We start from the raw sequence: 8,050 nt of genomic DNA, 5'->3' as shown, positions 1-8,050 counted from the left end.
TCTGTTCCTTGAAGTTATTTGTAGTTGAAGAAACAAATTAGCCAGAGTGCACATTAATTTAACATTTGTTCTTCAAGAAAATAATGATTAAAAAAAAAAAAGAAAAATAGCAAGATCTATGGAGCATCTATTCTATATAAGGCATCCCAATGTGTAAATGGAGAAAAAAAATTAAAAGTAAATTAAAGGCCACATTAGAAAATAAAACACCTATAAATAAAATATTACAAATATAAGGAGAAAATATATTAATTCATGTTTTCAAAATAAAGATGAAGGACCTAGTTCTTACATCCATCTTTTTTACCTAAAAATTTCACTGAAAATTTTATAAAATAAATTGATCTAATTATATGATGTCTCTAAAATTACAGGAAATTAAAAAGCAAAGTGTGAAATTAATTTAGGGGGAAGCAAGATTGTAAAAGTCAAATGCCTAACTTTAGGAAATTTTTAAAACAAAGCGTACTGAGGTAACCGAAAATGTCTACTTCATAATTTGTATATATCTATAAGACAATACTATGCAATAGGTTAATTTAATACATCTAAAGAAACTCCTCACTTTTAATTTTCAGTCTTGGTCCAGATTCAAGCATGACAAAACCTCCTAAAAACCAGATTGTTGGGAAAAGAGTTTATTTTTTAAAATTGTCTTATAAAAATATACATTTAAAATTTAATGTAATTTAGATCTTTCCAAGCATATGTTATACCTAGCACTAGGCAAATTGCAATGAAGATAATACCTTAGTTTTTGTTTGGTTGAAAAAGCAAGAATGATGTGGATATGGCAACCTTTGTAAATAAATTGCTTATAAAAATAATTGAATTTATTTAAAATGCTTAAAATCAATGATAAAAGAATGCTTTTCTTAATAGTTAAAACTATCTGGGGCTAATATTAAAATAGTCTACATATTTGGATATATTGATCCATTGCCAGGCACTTGGAATACTTGGATGAATAGAAAAGCCATCAGTTCTGTCAAAAAAACTAATATGGTGCTCGCTTCGGCAGCACATATACTAAAATTGGAACGATGCAGAAAAGATTAGCATGGCCCCTGCGCAAGGATGACACGCAAATTCGTGAAGCGTTCCATATTTTTATAATAATGTGTCATCTGGAAAAAAAAACTAATATGTATTAGAGTACAGAGATACAGAAATAGGTAAATTACAGAACAATGCCAGAAACTTAACGATCAAAGAATGTATTAGGTACAGAGATCACAAGATGAAGGAGCTATCAATTCTATTTGGAGAGAGGTCAGACATGTCTCTCTGGAGAAATTCTGAGTATTTTTGAGAAATAATTGCTTCACTTTGAGGACGTGGAATGAATAGTTATTACAATTAGAAAGAATAACAGTGAGGAACGTATAGTAGAGCAGAAATTTGATTTTAATGTATTGTACTACTGTGTCAGTAAGTGAAGTGTGAGTTATTTGAAACACACACATCCTTGGACTGTTTTCTGCCACTCTGTATCTTCTAAACTGGAAACGGCAGCATCCATATCCTTGAGAAAGCTCCCACACCATGCTGCTGTGATAATCAAATAGCTTTATAGCTTTTTAAAATTTGTTCTTAACATCGCATTCCTACTTCTAATTCTCTATAATACTATATAATATCAACCATTTTCCTTAATTAGGATGTCCAGAGGAAAATATAATTTCTATTGGCTCACTTTTTAAAAGTTAAAGTAGATAATTATGTTGGGACATTTGGTACCTAATGGGACTGTCATAGGTCAGTGAATATGTATAGTAACACCACTTCCACCTTTCCTCTCCTGTCAATCCAGCATACTTTCTCTTCTAAATTGATCTGTATTCAGGTGAAACTGACTAGATCTTGATCACTTTGGGAAATTTTAACAATTCTCAGTTACCTATTAGACAAGGGGGCATTAGGATTAGTTTTTAATGTAGATTTTTACTTTATAGCTTCAATTAACCATTCGACATTCAACTGTTACTATCTCTTTACATGTTCTTAACAAGAGTCAAGCTAAGTGACTCATTATCTAATGCATATATCAGGGAAATATTTTCACATTAAATTGTTTGTGCTGTTTCTCAACACAATTTTCCTGCCTCTATTCCATATTCTTCCTGTCTTCTACTCCACTACCTTCACTTAAGTAGTAACAAGTGCTTTCTATAGGCATCACCTTTAAAGTAAGTTGACTTTTATAAAAAGATGTGAAAGAAGAAAGGAGTAGAGCTCAGTTTTGAACTTTGTTTTAAACTTTCAGTTTTGAGGAACTAAAGACCAAACATTTGAAATAAAAGGCTTTGGGGATTAGAAGAGCTTGAGAACCCAAAGCTAAGGTTTATATCATGAACAGTAAACTTTGAGGAAAATAGAGGAAGATCCAGATTGCTCTCCCTTACAAGGCTAGATAGGAAATTCTGGAGATGTGATGGAAAAAGAGAAAGAAGACATGACCCAGGGTATAGAAGGATGGATTAGCTAGGTTAAGAGAATGGGTCTAGAGGAGCTAGTGAGTGCAAGTAGAGTCCATATTTATGGTTCCCAAAAGAATGATCATTGTCTTTTCTTGGCTCCAAACAATAAGGTGGAGCCAAGTTCTCACTAATTATTATTGAAAACGGGGCATCTTGTCTGTATTGACTGTGATATTATCTGTCCCTTTTACACTCAAGCAGTGAAGATCACTCACCTGCAGTAACCCAAAAGTTGTTGGTCAATAGCCCACCAAGAGCAACATCAAGAGCAAATGAAAAATACAGTGAGATATCACCTCATAACTGTAAGAAGAGCTAAAATAAAAAACAAGGGGGGGCACCTGGGTGGCTCAGTGGCTGAGCTTCTGCCTTTGGCCCAGGGTGTGATCCTGGAGTCCCAGGATTGAGTCCCACATGGGTCTCCCTGCATGGAGCCTGCTTCTTCCTCTGCCTGTGTCTCTGCCTCTCTATCTTTCATGAATAAATAAATAAAATATTTAAAAAAAATAAAAAAATAAAATAAAAAACAAAGAACTACAAGTGTTGGCCAAGATGTGGAGAAAGGAGAACCCTCTTGTACTGTTGATCAGAAGGCAGCTAGTATGGCCACTCTGGAAACCAGTATTGAGGTTCCTCAAAAAGTTAAAAATAGAGCTACCCTATCATCCAGCAATCAAAGTACTAGGTATTTATCCAAAAAGTACAAGAACACTAATTCTTAAGGATATATCCTTAAGATATATGTGCCCGATGTTTACGCAGCATTGTCTATAATAACCAAATTATGGAAATAGCCCAAGTGTCCATTAACTGATGAATGGAGAAATTATATATATATATATAATTATTATATATAATGTATATATTAAAATTATTATACATTTGTATTCTACATTTAATTACATTAAATTTAAAATGTATATCAACAATATATTAAAATTATATATATATGTAATTCAGACATAAAAAAATGGAATCTTGCCATTTGTAATAACATGGATACAACTAGAGACTATAATGCTATAAGTAAAATAAGTCAGTCAGAGAAAGACAAATACCATATGATTTCATTGATATGTGGAATTTAAGAGTTAAAGCAAATGAGCAAAGGGAGGAAAGAGAAGATATTAAAGAAATAGATTCTTAACTATAGAGAACAAACTGCTGGTTACTAGAAGAGAGGTGGGTGTGGGAGGAGGAATGGGTGAAATAGGTGATGGGGACTAAGGACGGCACTTGTGATGAGCACTGGGTGTTGTATGAAATTTTTGAATTACTATGTTATGCACTTGAAACTAATATTATACTGTATGTTAACTGGAATTTAAATAAAAACTTAAAAAAAAGAGCAACATAAAGATATTTGTTTTACATCACCTAAGTTGTCTGTACATTTAAACAACACTGTAAAGTTTTAAAGACCATGAATACAGGAAGGGCAAACATGGAAAGGGATGTTTTCCCACTCCTTCTCTTTAATCTTCCACCTGCCTGTCAACCTGGATAGGTGAAACACAAAGTTACCCAGGATCCCTCATTCCCCCTCAGAGATGTTAAAGCTCTTCATCACCATTTTTTGTGAATTCCATCGTCTGATTCTACTCATATTACCCTATTCTGTGAATTATTATCACTTCATTCCTTGCTGCTATGTCCTATTTATCAGCAAAGAATCAATATAGATACAGGCTATTTGAAAATCTAATTGTTAATAGTCTTCATTATAAAAGTTATAGTTTTAAGAAGTATTGGCTGTCAATGTTCATTTCTAGTCCCTTTTTGGTAAAATTTCCTCAATAAATCCAATCATATGTAATAACTTCATCCATTAAAATTGCACCCCACCCTTTGGTTTATAATAAGCTTGTAAATTATCAGTCAGAAATTTGGGATGCGATAAATCTTAATTTGACCCAGATGCTGGTACTTGCACTTAAGGTATCAATTTCTTGTCAAAAGAGATATTTAATTCTTTTTACAACCAAGTCAAATATAAAGACCTTAAAATTCTCTTTCCTGCTCCTTGCCTTTTCCCCTCACAATTTTCTAGATGTTCTAGAATACCTAATCTTGCAAACATTAACCAGCAAGGATGGTATTTGTTCTTCTCTCTTCCTTCTGGCATTTATCAGCCTTGAATTTGAATTATCTTACAATACTCTTTCTTAACCTAGCTTTGTGATATTTTTGAAATCACATTTTTGTTATCTTACAGTTTACCTATATTTCCTCATCAGTCTTCCTACAGAGTAGGGGTGGGCAAACTACCATGCAGAGGATAAAATCTGGCCCATTGGCCTTCCCACCCCCCCCCACACACAGGTAATTAATAATAAATTTTAATTATTCACAACTTGTACAAAAAGAAGACTGTGCAACAGAGACTGCATGTGGCTCGCAAAGCCTAAAGTATTTACCTTGCTTATTGCTGTTAATGGTTAGCCACTTTTGAGAAAAGGTTCACTGACCTCTTCTATTTGGTCACAAATATTTGGTCCATTACCACAAAACAGGTAGCCTCCCAGTCTAGGATTTGTAATCAATCTCCCATGCAGATACATACCACATAAGGATTCCTTGAAGTCCTGGAAAGGACTCAACTATAGTGTGGTAAACTCTGTAAATTCTGGAATCCTCAGCAATACTATGTGTTGTTGTTTTGTTTTTTCAGTCCAATGGGGTCTTAGATATGATGAATATTTATTTTTTTTCTGATTTACTATGCAATTGATTGCAGTTGGGACAGAGCTCAAATAGGGTTATCTGCTTTCTTGCATATGTATATCTATTACCTAAGATCATCATTGTTAAAAGTTAAATATCTACTTAGGCTTTTTTTCCCCTTCTGGTTAATAATAATCTGCATTAAATCTGAGTTTTAAATATTTATGTTTATTTTCAAATATATATATTCATGCCATGAATTAGATCAATGGTTTAATTATCAGGTACACATGGGTAAATATACTATAGAATTTGCATCTTTCTCTTTATGTGATAATTTTTACCTATGTGTATTTTAAAATATTGTAAAATGCAAAAAAAGAGAAACAATTTTGATTTCAACATCTTCAATGTTACGGTAACTAGCCTCTCTTTAAATAGTGGGTGACTATTTCTATTCTCTGATAGTAGGGGAAGTTCCATTATTTGAAAGGTTGCATTAAACCTCTGCTGAGAGAGCAAAATAAACAAATAGTCAATTCACTGAAAAGGAGAGTGACAGGAAGATAGTTGCATTCATTTACATTTATAGAAAGCATCCTGAAAATTTATAGAAAGCATTTATCTGTAGGTGAGCTGTTAAATGGTGTTGTAAGAGTGCATATTATGCAACTAGACATAGGCATATCCAAATGAACAAGCAAAAAAGATTAGAAGAATTTAGGAAAACTCTGTTTGCTTTCATTTGGCATGCAAGAAATAATGAACTTGGTTCTCTATGTGCCCAGAAGATGATTGGCAGGGTATCATTAACAATGCAAAAATTAAATGTTTTTACTAATACAGTCCTCCCATATTCATTGCTGTAGCAAATGGAAATGCTAAACAATAACACACCTGCCACCTCTAAATACACATGCTGATGTTTATCATTCAAAGCAATAGTTTATTTCCCTAGTGAGGATACACTAAGCACTATCTGAGCCAAATTGTTAAGGAAGCAGATGCTCCTTCACTACTATCTACTTTTCCTTTTCTCTATTCACTAAAGCCTCAACTTATCATTCCACAGGAAACTGTTATCCTCATCCTTGGAATGCTAAGAGACATTAATTTGCGTGCTTCAATATCATATTTCAATAATTCTTCACTCCATTCTTTCCTAACACATCATATCTTTAGATACACTGTTTTCTCTTACTGTTTCTCTGATGGAGATTGAAGTTACCAATTTTAATGAACCATTGATAAAGTCAGAAATTAGATATTAGTTCTGTTAATTGGCTTCCACCAAACTGATTTTACAGATTACTTGATATTCTCAACACAACTTGTAAAACATATTAATGTAAAACATATGTTAACATTAACATATTAACTAAAGCTAGTTGGCTACTCTTTATTGTATCTGCACTGATTGTTGATTTACCAGGTATTGATTGGGTTTGCACACAAATCAGTTTAATTTAGATGTAATATTTCATCTAATAACATAATTTAATTAAACTTGTGTGTACCAGAAAAATATGCATATGAAAAGATAATTATTTTACCACAGTTACTGAATGGTTTAGATATTGTGGATATTGTCAGAAAAATCAACAACTTAATGACCACGTGTGGGAGTAAATTTCTCTCCAGCAATACTACTCAACATCTTTTTAAGGAGAGCTAAACTCACTAATTAATATATAGTTAAATTGAGAAATCACTGTACAATAAAGAGTTAACTTCCATATTACCTACAAAAAATAACTCAGAAAGCATTATATACATCACAAAATATGTATTTTAAAAACCAAGGAAAGAATATAGCAACTGCCTGCAACAAGGTAGACAAATTTTCATTTCCAGGGAAAATCATGTATTTTAAAGCTTAAAAAGAAAAAAATAAAGCTTAAAAAGTTACAAATAATTTATAACCAGCTTAATGTGACACAAAAATTAGCATGGGCAGACTTAAAGAGGGAATTTTATTTCTCTGTATTGAAGAAAATAGAATCATACTTTCAAATACAATTTATTGGTTAGTGATATGTCATCTTTAATCCAGCCTATTAAATAAATGGATTGAGTGCTAAAGGCAAAATTCTTTGAGTTCTATTTTGGAAAAAAATGGTGGATAACTATGTGTCTTATGGAATTATAAAAAAAGTTAATAACATTAAATATACAGTTCATAAAATAGCATTTACAAATAACAAAATTCCAAATTCAATTAATTACTAAATCTTGACGAAAATGTGGCCTGAGTTTTTAACACCACTGCCCAAAACTCCTAAAGGACTATGGAGAACTTAAGGAAACTATAGGAAAACTATAAAGAAAATGTTTTAAGTGATATAAATCTAATTGGAATTTGGCAACATAAGGAAGGCGATGTTAAATGATGATGATTTGGTAGAAAAAAAAATATGTCCTATGACATCATAACTGTCCTTCATAAAGCAAACAAATCTAGAAGGGAAATGATAAAATAAGGAAGTAAAAATAGTTTATGTAGTATCTAAATCATGCCTTGTTTTAAAAAAAAATAGTTTGTCTAATAGATGATATTGGGGCACCCAAGTGGTTCAATCTGTTGAGTATGGGACTTTTGATTTCAGCTCAAGTTGTGATTTCAGGGAAGTGGGATTGAGCCCCACACCAGGTTTCCTGCTCAGCAGGGTGTCTGCTTGAGATTCTCTCTCCCTCTACCCCTCATTCAATTCACATATGCTCTCTCTCTAAAATAAGTAAATAAATATTTAAAAATAGTAATATTATAAACAAGAGTGAAATTACTATGCTGTAAATTTACTATTTTTCATCTAATCAATTTACTGGTTTTGTCTTCTAAATAACTTTTTAATATTTTCTTAGAATGATGCTTTTATTAATTATTTTTATGATAAGTAGTTTCACAG

At 32.2% G+C, this 8,050-nt stretch overlaps 1 non-coding gene across 1 annotated transcript; it reads left to right on the top strand.

Moving 5' to 3' along the window:
* The first annotated feature begins 1,005 nt into the window (after positions 1–1,005).
* On the top strand, positions 1,006–1,112 carry LOC140642080 (U6 spliceosomal RNA). Its single transcript, XR_012038647.1, has one exon. It is a non-coding gene; the product is annotated as a U6 spliceosomal RNA (small nuclear RNA).
* Positions 1,113–8,050: the final 6,938 nt, after the last annotated feature.

The sequence above is a fragment of the Canis lupus genome, chromosome 10, assembly GCF_048164855.1.
Source record: "Canis lupus baileyi chromosome 10, mCanLup2.hap1, whole genome shotgun sequence".
Lineage (NCBI taxonomy): Eukaryota > Metazoa > Chordata > Mammalia > Carnivora > Canidae > Canis > Canis lupus.
Note: the sequence above shows the minus strand (reverse complement) of the source record. Positions and strands in the feature narration are given on the sequence as shown.